General features: G+C 41.1%; 1 long non-coding RNA gene across 1 annotated transcript; it reads right to left on the minus strand.

Moving 5' to 3' along the window:
* Positions 1–4,847: 4,847 nt before the first annotated feature.
* Positions 4,848–7,180, minus strand: LOC120468707 (uncharacterized). The gene is made up of 3 exons (XR_005620273.2): positions 6,883–7,180; positions 5,447–5,674; positions 4,848–5,317 (listed from the first exon to the last, which is right to left on the minus strand). It is a non-coding gene; the product is annotated as an uncharacterized LOC120468707 (long non-coding RNA).
* Between the last annotated feature and the right edge of the window lie 5,218 nt (positions 7,181–12,398).

Genomic DNA, 12,398 nt, shown 5'->3' on the forward strand with positions numbered 1-12,398 from the left:
TCGTGGGGGTCTCTAACTATAATGTTATCCGGCAGATATATATAAATAAGGGGAGAGAAAAATGGGTTATTGCTTACGTGGTCCAACATTTCCCTCTCTCAGTTAAGCATATGCAGCGCTGTATAATTGGAGGATGCATTATAAAGCCATGCAATAATATTGAACCGGCAGCAGTCTAATACAGTACAAATAATACAATCGAGTTAATGTTCGTTAATGTTCGCACCAATTCGGTCAAAACTGTGCGCAACATGGAGAAGTGCAGCCATCCTGTCAGTCACGCGGTGCGCATTGAAATTAGGTAAACATTTTAATTTAAGTCTGTTTATCTTTTTAATGTAGGCTAAATAAAATACATTATTTGTAAAAGACATTAATTAGTGACCCCCACAGATGCATGATTTTACTGCTTCCATTCCCACTGGCTCACACGTAACTCGAATCCTGTCCCTGGTTACTGTATCGTTTACACTGAAATCCCTATCACAATCACCCAAAAGCATAAGTTATGTCAGGTTATGGAACTCTCTGTTTAACATCAGCTACTAGTTGTCAGATCATCGTCATTTAATATTACCTGAATGATTGCCATGAAGCAAAACTGGACAAGTGCTTTGTCCAGGAAGTCGCCATAGAGAAGAGCCCTTCATCCTTGAGTTGTCCAAGTTGCTGGATCCAGTGTTCAATCCCTTCCTTTCGCATTTGTCCCCACCAGCTCTCTATCCGCTGGTTTGCCGTGCTTGTTATATAGCTCCTCTCTCCTGCTCTGTCATCTTCATCATTTCGACCCAAATACTGTTGGATGTCTCTTACCAAAGCATTCTCTGTACCCATGTCTGTGCGTAAAAGCCTTGGACAACCGCCAGCCTGCTCTATTGCTTCAACAAAGTAGCTTCCAATAACTTTTGGATCGCTGCTTGTGTAGGCTGCTCTTAGCCATATAATCCTACGGGAATATTCATCTATGCATCCATTAATGCATATACCATACGGCTTGAGTTTGTCGTAGGAATCTACATGCCATATGAAATTAGGCCCCCGTGAAAAATACTGCCTGCGTCTGAGACGTCGTCTCTGGCGAGCTTGAGAATTGACTGGGTCCAGCTGAGACAGAAGGATCCTTACGTCTTCTTTCCTGACACGGATGCCTCGCTCCAAACACTTCACTTACATCCACCGATACCCATGAAGTTTTCCAGGGCCTTCGAGTTGACTACATATAAAGTCGACAGCATCCTCTAAATTATCATATTGCCGACGATGTAATCCATACACTTTCAATGTCTTCATTAACTGCTTTTTACTCACAATAATCCCTTGCAAAGCAAGTGTTTTCATTATATCCTGGTAACGCATCCCTAAATTAAAATACAACTTAATCAAATTATCTCTATCCATGGCTATTAGTTATAGTTATGGAGGCAGCTGTCGAGAAAAGCTGCTCCCCATTGTGCATTCTCCTTTTATATAAAGTTATCTTGAGGCCACGTTAGTATCTTGAGGCCACGAGTTAGTATCTTGAGGCCACGAGTTAGTATCTTGAGGCCACGAGTTAGTATCTTGAGGCCACGAGTTAGTATCTTGAGGCCACGAGTTAGTATCTTGAGGCCACGAGTTAGTATCTTGAGGCCACGAGTTAGTATCTTGAGGCCACGAGTTAGTATCTTGAGGCCACGAGTTACTATCTTGAGGCCACGAGTTACTATCTTGAGGCCACGAGTTAGTATCTTGAGGCCACGAGTTAGTATCTTGAGGCCACGAGTTAGTATCTTGAGGCCACGAGTTAGTATCTTGTGGCCACGAGTTAGTATCTTGAGGCCACGAGTTAGTATCTTGAGGCCACGAGTTACTATCTTGAGGCCACGAGTTAGTATCTTGAGGCCACGAGTTACTATCTTGAGGCCACGAGTTAGTATCTTGAGGCCACGAGTTACTATCTTGAGGCCACGAGTTAGTATCTTGAGGCCACGAGTTACTATCTTGAGGTCACGAGTTAGTATCTTGAGGTCACGAGTTAGTATCTTGAGGCCACGAGTTACTATCTTGAGGCCACGAGTTAGTATCTTGAGGCCACGAGTTAGTATCTTGTGGCCTCGAGTTACTATCTTGTGGCCACGAGTTACTATCTTGAGGCCACGAGTTAGTATCTTGAGGCCACGAGTTACTATCTTGAGGCCACGAGTTAGTATCTTGAGGCCACGAGTTACTATCTTGAGGCCACGAGTTAGTATCTTGAGGCCACGAGTTACTATCTTGAGGCCACGAGTTAGTATCTTGAGGCCACGAGTTACTATCTTGAGGCCACGAGTTACTATCTTGAGGCCACGAGTTAGTATCTTGAGGCCACGAGTTAGTATCTTGAGGCCACGAGTTAGTATCTTGAGGCCACGAGTTAGTATCTTGAGGCCACGAGTTAGTATCTTGAGGCCACGAGTTACTATCTTGAGGCCACGAGTTACTATCTTGTGGCCACGAGTTACTATCTTGAGGCCACGAGTTAGTATCTTGAGGCCATGAGTTAGTATCTTGAGGCCACGAGTTACTATCTTGAGGCCACGAGTTAGTATCTTGAGGCCATGAGTTACTATCTTGAGGCCACGAGTTAGTATCTTGAGGCCATGAGTTAGTATCTTGAGGCCACGAGTTAGTATCTTGAGGCCACGAGTTACTATCTTGAGGCCACGAGTTACTTGAGGCCACGAGTTAGTATCTTGAGGCCACGAGTTAGTATCTTGAGGCCACGAGTTACTATCTTGAGGCCATGAGTTAGTATCTTGAGGCCATGAGTTACTATCTTGAGGCCACGAGTTAGTATCTTGAGGCCATGAGTTACTATCTTGAGGCCACGAGTTACTATCTTGAGGCCACGAGTTACTATCTTGAGGCCACGAGTTAGTATCTTGAGGCCACGAGTTAGTATCTTGAGGCCACGAGTTACTATCTTGAGGCCACGAGTTACTATCTTGTGGCCACGAGTTACTATCTTGAGGCCACGAGTTACTATCTTGAGGCCACGAGTTACTATCTTGAGGCCACGATTTACTTGAGGCCACGAGTTAGTATCTTGAGGCCACGAGTTACTATCTTGAGGCCACGAGTTAGTATCTTGAGGCCACGAGTTACTATCTTGAGGCCACGAGTTACTATCTTGAGGCCACGAGTTAGTATCTTGAGGCCACGAGTTAGTATCTTGAGGCCACGAGTTAGTATCTTGAGGCCACGAGTTAGTATCTTGAGGCCACGAGTTAGTATCTTGAGGCCACGAGTTAGTATCTTGAGGCCACGAGTTACTATCTTGAGGCCACGAGTTACTATCTTGTGGCCACGAGTTACTATCTTGAGGCCACGAGTTAGTATCTTGAGGCCATGAGTTAGTATCTTGAGGCCACGAGTTACTATCTTGAGGCCACGAGTTAGTATCTTGAGGCCATGAGTTACTATCTTGAGGCCACGAGTTAGTATCTTGAGGCCATGAGTTAGTATCTTGAGGCCACGAGTTAGTATCTTGAGGCCACGAGTTACTATCTTGAGGCCACGAGTTACTTGAGGCCACGAGTTAGTATCTTGAGGCCACGAGTTAGTATCTTGAGGCCACGAGTTACTATCTTGAGGCCACGAGTTAGTATCTTGAGGCCATGAGTTAGTATCTTGAGGCCATGAGTTACTATCTTGAGGCCACGAGTTAGTATCTTGAGGCCATGAGTTACTATCTTGAGGCCACGAGTTACTATCTTGTGGCCACGAGTTACTATCTTGAGGCCACGAGTTACTATCTTGAGGCCACGAGTTAGTATCTTGAGGCCACGAGTTAGTATCTTGAGGCCACGAGTTACTATCTTGAGGCCACGAGTTACTATCTTGTGGCCACGAGTTACTATCTTGAGGCCACGAGTTACTATCTTGAGGCCACGAGTTACTATCTTGAGGCCACGATTTACTTGAGGCCACGAGTTAGTATCTTGAGGCCACGAGTTACTATCTTGAGGCCACGATTTACTTGAGGCCACGAGTTAGTATCTTGAGGCCACGAGTTACTATCTTGAGGCCACGATTTACTTGAGGCCACGAGTTAGTATCTTGAGGCCACAAGATAGTTATAATAAATTTTTCTTACCAAAGTGGGACTAGAGGGGCTCCGTATTGGGGAGCTCCGTACAAACCTGTATGGGCTCTATGCACGGCGTTATTTCCGGTGAAGCATTAGGGATGCTCGATAACTTCCGCCGATCGTAGAGTCCAATGCAATACCGAGAATTTATATTGAATTTTATACTCCATGGTTATACTAATGAAACGTTAGTCACAAAAACAGATAAAACAGACACCCCTCGTTGTGTTTATGCTTCTTTTTAAAATTATATTAAATAAACATAACTATATATAAAATTACATCTAAACGTATGTACGTTTCGTTTCAAAGACGGGAGGACAGTAAATATTAAAGACTCTGCCATAATCCCGTTTTCTCCGGTTTTCCTCCGCTTTAATCTACACAACCGGAAATGGACGAGCATCCTTGCGTCAAATGCGGAACTTATGCGTGCATATAGCCCATTGTTAGCTTTATTTTTTAACTATAAAAACTTTAATCAGTTGAACAAAAGATCTTAAGTTGGGAGACATGTCCCCTTACTCAGTAAATTAAGTGAAGTGAACTACTTGGTTTAAAAGTTGAGTAAACTCAAAAAAAGCAAGTTGCCTTGAAATTTTAAGTTGTGACAGCTTTTCGGTTTTTACAGTGTATCTAGCTTAAGTCATTATTTTTATACTAACAAAGGGCCAGAGTCCATCATACTTTGTGCTAAGGATACTGCCAGCTGACCTCGAGGAGAATAACCAAACAGAGCTGAGAAACCATATTTTAATAGCAGATACGGTGATCACAGCCTCCTCAACAGTTGCATAAAGAATACAGGATGTTTATAACATGGAGTATACAACGGCATTATTACAACTGAAAGCAGAGGTCTTCAATTGTCCAACATATTCATTGGATATGACTATTATGCAGACTATATTTTTCTTACTCTTATTTCATTTGTTTTTCATTTTTCTATCAATGGTCATATGTATTGTAAAAAAAAATTCTGTACTATCTACCAAATGTATATGTGGTAGTGCAGAGATAACCTCTGTGCTGTTCTATAGACTTACCCATGACACTTTACTGCACCATCATTATTGGAAATGTTCATTTGTGACGTACTGTATGACTGCACTTGATAATACGAAATAAAAGAGTGATCACTAAATGCAGAAAGATTGAACTTTGTTGAGTCGTCGGACCTGGGGATGTGCCTCTGTCTTCATCTCGCTCCTGCTCATAATGACAAAACAAAACAAGAACACAATGTTTGTCATTCAATCTGCTGTTCTCAGCACTGGCTTGATGCAGTGCAAATCACTATCAATAAAAAACATCTGCCATAAATTATGCATTTTTTACCCGAGTTCAGAGGCCTTAGATCCATCACTGAAATGAGGTGTAAGAAAATCAAAGGATTCCTCCAACTTTATGGACACACTGCTCAGATGCGGAGAAGCTGATCTTGGCATCTGATACACATCAGGTCAAGAACCTTCTGTTTGCTCTGAGAATTCTTCATTCTCACTTACGGTCATTTTAAGGGTAGTGACCTTCCTTCCTCAAACCTTTTAAAGACTTACTTCACACCTTATCATGGAAACATAAAGACAAAAAGAGATATAACTGGCACATTTCTTGATTGCGCACGGAAATCGGGAGGAAATGAGGAAAATCAAAATTGTAAAATTTGCAAAAACAACAGATTTGCAGTAAATATTGGAGGCGTATGACCTTGTTTTTGTGCCCACGCTGAAAAAATATTGAGGAAAAATTGTGGTTTCACTTTATTTTGATTGTCGCTTTGTTTGTAGGGATGTTTGTATGTTGATATGTTTTATCTTACCTCAAGGGCATCCAAGATGTCTTTGTTTCCACAGTATTTTCAATTTTGATATTTTTAGGTCAAACCGTTCTTGTCTGTCAGTCATATAATGGAGGTCTATGGTCACCACGATTAAACATGCCCAAATTAAACATGATTTAATGACTCATAAATGTTAAGTACACATTGATGGCCTAAGACACGAAACGAGTGGTTTGTGTGAGATAACGAACGGTATTTATATCGTTTTTAAACACGGCAAGAGCTGTGCTGTTGGTAACAAGAGCTAAAAACGATATAAATACTGTTCGTTTTCTCACACAAACCGCTCGTTTCGTGTCTTAGGCCATCGATGTGTACTTACATTTACGAGTCATTAAATCATGTTTAATTTGGACTTCTCTGTGCATGCTCTTTGAGGTGGTGACCATAGACCTCCATTATATGACTGACAGACAAGAACGGTTTAACCTAAAAATATCAAAATTGAAAATACTGTGGAAACAAAGACACCTACATATGCCCTTGAGGTAAGCTAAAACATATAAAAAATTTACATTTATTTTATTTAGGATTAGCGCCTTGAGATGAACCATCTCGTTTTCGAGGGGGTCCTCGAATCTAGATACAAAAAAATGGCCTTACAATAGCTGTCGAAAATAAATCATAACAAAAAACCCCTAAAAAAAACATACTTTACAATAATGGTACATACAGCAATATATAAATGTAGCCTATTTAAGTGTACTTGAACACAATTTCTGTTGAGTAGAAGTAACTTGCACCTACATTTCAACAAGTATTAGTAGACTGGTAGAGTTATGGTTAGAATAAGTTGACATGTATAATAGTTGCAAAGTTTCTGATAGTCAGAATGTCTGTATGAGGAAAGATAATAAAGGGTTAGCAGATATTAAGCAGACAGTCTATTAATACTCTAATGAGAGTAGCATGAAGTTGCAAAGATACTTACTACAGAATGTTCAATAGGGACCATCAATATAAAGTGTTACCAAAATTGACCTTGTTTTATGTTAGTCTACTAGTTTCTAAAGTCAAATCAAGCTTGAATCTTCTACCCTCAAAAGACAATGCTAAGACGACAAACTTGAAAAACTAGTCTGTAACAAGGTTCAGGGAAGAAGGAGGCAGGAACCGGATAATAATGAAAAATAAAACTTTATTTAAACAAAATAAACAAACAAAATACCTGCCAGCAGCCCCTCACGGACGACTGCTGGCTACCGAAAATAAAATATAAAATACCGGCCAGCAGCCCTCGCGGATGACTGCTGGCTTACCAAATAAAATATAAAACACAAACAAAAGCAGGCCTGTTCCTCTCTCCATCATCCACTCCGTCGCTCCCCCTTTATGGCTCCGCTCCTTCGTGAGAGATGCGAGACCGGTGTGCTTCACAGGTGCTGCCCACCGGCCTCGCGACTTTCTCTCACGTCCCTCGGCCGTCCTGCTCACCACATAGTCATTCTCGTTACATTGTGTAACAAAAACGGTAAACAGAATCTACAAAATTTCATTATATAAAGAAACGTACAATATGGCCTTCTGTCCATAAATGTTAACACATTTAAACAAAAGTATATTTCACCAATCTGAGGAAATTTAAAGGGTGTATTCACACCAAGAAAGTCCGATAGTTCACTTGCTTTGGTCCGGACCAAATACAATATTAATTTTTGTTTGTTTGGTACTGTTTGCTTTTACACTGCTCTTTTTGGATGATTTGGATGTATGAAATCAGTAAAAGAAGAAATATTGCATGTTGAGATATCTGCATGAATATTTTCCCTGTTTGAGAATCCTGGACGACTTTAGCACAGGTGTGGTTCTGTTTACAAATGTTGGTTTACCTGCAAAAAAGAGCAGTGTAAATGCGAACCGTACCAAACAAGTAAAAATCAACATTGTATTTGGTCCAAAAGCAAGTGAACAATCAGTGTGAATACACCCTAAAGTACATCCCTATCCATTGACGTTTCCAGTTTAGGTTCCCTTGGAAAGTTTGAATAATAATAATTAAAAAAATAATAATAATAATACAAAACATCAGTCTTGAAATTCCCTTTGAAAGCTGAAAGTGACAGTCCATTTTTAAATGACTAAAAATTCATTTCTAAACCTACCGCACAACACGGACGTGTAGATTCTTGTTGTTGAAAGCACTCAAATGGCATCTGTTTTCTTGTTTTTACTTTCATTTACTTACATAGGGATCAAGTTACTTACTCCAGAAACCCGAAAACATTAATAATTAATTTGTCAGCTTTAAGACTACCCTTGTGAAAAAAAGTGCACTGCACTTATATAAAGTGTACTTATTACACAAATAATATACTTTAAAGGTATACACTTAAGTGTGAATTAAATGCAATTTTTTCGCCACACTGAATGCACATTAAGTGTAATTGATTTCAAATATATCATATATTAAGTTCAAATAAAATGCAATACGTTGTCATTGAGAGTGATTTTTTGGTACCACTTAAGTGGGACTTTAATACAACTTTCATAATTGCTTTTAGTCTATTTAAAATGTATTTAAAGTGCACTGCTCAATGCACTGACAAGCAATTCATGTAAACTAAAATGTACTTTAATGTCACTTAATACACTTAAATGTGAATTAAGTGTAATGTTTTCGACAAACTTAATGCATATTATATGTAATTGATTTCAAATGTAGCACAGATTAAGCTCATTAAATGCTATTAGTTGATATTATGAGTGATTTTTGAAATATGTGCACTGCCAAATATACTGACAAGCAATTAATGTCAACTAAAATATACTTTAATGTAATATACATGTATATTATGTAATATACATTGTTTTTAGCTTATTGTCCACCCTATTATTTTTGACTATTTTCCTTTAAATGAAATTTGGACAAATAAATGTAGTTTTAAAGAGCATTCTTTATAGATAAATCTCCTGCTGGCTTGTTTCTGCTCATTGGCTGATTGTATGTCCGAATGTCCCATGTTATATCTGAGGCGCAAACAGAGAGGACACTGAGAGTGAACATAGTGATTGTCAAAGTAATGTTCAAAAGGTATACAGCGGCCTCTATCAGGCATGTTTCAGATTGCAACCAATTTTTACAAGAGCAGACACTCCTCGTACACGGATACACTGAGACTTTACACACACCGGAGCATGTGGAGCAAAGCATCACTCAACATGCTGGAAACTCATGTAAACTCCCACTGCAACGCTACAATTATAGATACTTTTATCAGCTTGACTGAACTAATGCTCCATGCTCGTCATGATAACGTTACATTTGTAGTGTTATCTAGCATAAGGCATTTCACTAACTATTCATGTATCTTTCACAATCAGCAATGTCAACAGAGGTGAATGTATAACATGATAACGAAAACGGTTAGTGAACTAGACTGAACAATTTCAGTGTAACAGTAAGATCATAGGGAGTAACATTACTGTACTGAATATGTCTTGAAATGTGTATTATAGACAATATGGTAGTAGTGGGATGAGTGACGTTAGACAGTAGATCTAGTAGCCTACATAAAATAAAAGTTACATCCTAAAGCACCGGCTTTTTGTTATGCTGGAACAGTCTTTTCATTCATGTCAAGTCTCATGTATGTTGTAGTTTACCTTGCTATTTCATTAGTTTACCATTATTTATTTCAGCATGTCTGAAAACTTGTAATTTATCACAATAAAAATAGCGGAGGTCTCTCCATAATTCAAACGCTCTGAACTGTGTTTTCGTCGATTCGATTCACGTTTGGTCTGACGAGCTTCAGCAGATACATATTTTTTTATATATATATATATATATATACACTCACCGGCCACTTTATTAGGTACACCTGTCCAACTGCTCGTTAACACTTAATTTCTAAGCAGCCAATCACATGGCGGCAACTCAGTGCATTTAGGCATGTAGACATGGTCAAGACAATCTCCTGCAGTTCAAACCGAGCATCAGTATGGGGAAGAAAGGTGATTTGAGTGACTTTGAACGTGGCATGATTGTTGGTGCCAGCAGGGCTGGTCTGAGTATTTCAGAAACTGCTAATCTACTGGGATTTTCACGCACAACCATCTCTAGGGTTTACAGAGAATGGTCCGAAAAAGAAAAAACATCCAGTGAGCGGCAGTTCTGTGGGCGGAAATGCCTTGTTGATGCCAGAGGTCAGAGGAGAATGGCCAGACTGGTTCGAGCTGATAGAAGGGCAACAGTGACTCAAATAACCACCCGTTACAACCAAGGTGGGCAGAAGAGCATCTCTGAACGCACAGTACGTCGAACTTTGAGGCAGATGGGCTACAGCAGCAGAAGACCACACCTGGTGCCACTCCTTTCAGCTAAGAACAGGAAACTGAGGCTACAATTTGCACAAGCTCATCGAAATTGGACAATAGAAGATTGGAAAAACGTTGCCTGGTCTGATGAGTCTCGATTTCTGCTGCGACATTCGGATGGTAGGGTCAGAATTTGGCGTCTACAACATGAAAGCATGGATCCATCCTGCCTTGTATCAACGGTTCAGGCTGGTGGTGGTGGTGTCATGGTGTGGGGAATATTTTCTTGGCACTCTTTGGGCCCCTTGGTACCAATTGAGCATCGTTGCAACGCCACAGCCTACCTGAGTATTGTTGCTGACCATGTCCATCCCTTTATGACCACAATGTACCCAACTTCTGATGGCTACTTTCAGCAGGATAATGCGCCATGTCATAAAGCTGGAATCATCTCAGACTGGTTTCTTGAACATGACAATGAGTTCGCTGTACTCAAATGGCCTCCACAGTCACCAGATCTCAATCCAATAGAGCATCTTTGGGATGTGGTGGAACGGGAGATTCGCATCATGGATGTGCAGCCGACAAATCTGCGGCAACTGTGTGATGCCATCATGTCAATATGGACCAAACTCCCTGAGGAATGCTTCCAGCACCTTGTTGAATCTATGCCACGAAGAATTGAGGCAGTTCTGAAGGCAAAAGGGGGTCCAACCCGTTACTAGCATGGGGTACCTAATAAAGTGGCCGGTGAGTGTATATATATATATATATTTATGTGGAGTTTGTGTTGGAGTGTGTTGCAGTGCTGTCTCATAGACTGTATATATATATATATATATATATATATAAAACGGGGTATGGGAGCACTGGGGCACGGGAGCACTGGGGCACGGGAGCACTGGGGCACGGGAACACTGGGGCACGGGAGCACGGGAGCACTGGGGCACGGGAACACTGGGGCACGGGAGCACTGGGGCACGGGAACACTGGGGCACGGGAGAACTGGGGCACGGGAGCACTTGGGCACTGGAAGACTGGGGCACGGGAACACTGGGGCATGGTAAAAATGGGGCACGGGAACACTGGGACAGTAAAAATGGGGCACAGGAACATTGGGACACGGTGAAAATGGGACATGGTAAAAATGGGGCACGGGAGCACTGGGGTACTGGAAGACTGGGGCACGGGAAGACTAGGGCATGCTAAAAATGGGGCACGGGAACACTGGGGCACTGGAAACACTGGGACACGGGAATACTGGGGCACGGTAAAAATGGGGCACGGGAGCACTGGAACACTGGGGCATGGTAAAAATGGGGCACGGGAACACTGAGACACGGTAAAAATGGGGCACGGGAGGACTGGGTTACCGAAAGACTGGGGCACAGGAACACTGGAGCACGGGAAGACTGGGACACGTTAAAAATGGGGCACAAGAGCACTGGAGCACTGCAAGTCTGGGGCACGGGAACATCAGTTATTTTCCCTCCACAACACCTTAAATCCCAGTCAAGTTAAAATAAAAGCTTTTACATTTTATTCAAATTAAAGATTGTGTTTAGGTCAGGGGTCAAGCTTGTACCAATTAATCATGTTTAAGGAACTGAAGTCGTTGATACCCTGTAAAAAATTGTTTCAATCATTTTTTTTAAATACAAGTTTCAGAGGGTCAATTTACATTGAATGCATGCATGATCAGAGCAGTTAATATACGCTTCACAAAATCATTCTTCTACATATCAAAACTGAAAGATCATTCTCTCGAAATAGAAACAGTTCGCCTGCATTATATATGAGCACTAATGAGATTCCACTGATCAAACTAAAAGGATTCCAGCAGAACAATCCTGAAATAGATTCTCAGTGCCAAGGCCTGGAGTGAGGATGGGTGAATCTCACAGAGAAATGTCATCCAGATTAGATTCATTTATTTGCAGAATTGGCATTAGCCGTTACTTTCGATCGATTTGGACGTTCAGCATGAGTTAAATTATGTGTTTAGATGTCTATCAAAATGTAAAGCAGGGTTGTTTGAGAGATTTCAGTATCTCAATTTAAGGATCATCATGAACATCTCTGGATCATGTTTTAGTTGTTGAAGGGTGGCGTGACTTACCCCGTGGGGCTCTGGGAATGAGTTCTGTCCCGACACAAACTTCTCGTTCTGAGGTTTGGACAAACTACCTT

The sequence above is a fragment of the Pimephales promelas genome, chromosome 2, assembly GCF_988280905.1.
Source record: "Pimephales promelas chromosome 2, fPimPro1.hap1.1, whole genome shotgun sequence".
Taxonomy (NCBI): Eukaryota; Metazoa; Chordata; class Actinopteri; order Cypriniformes; family Leuciscidae; genus Pimephales; species Pimephales promelas.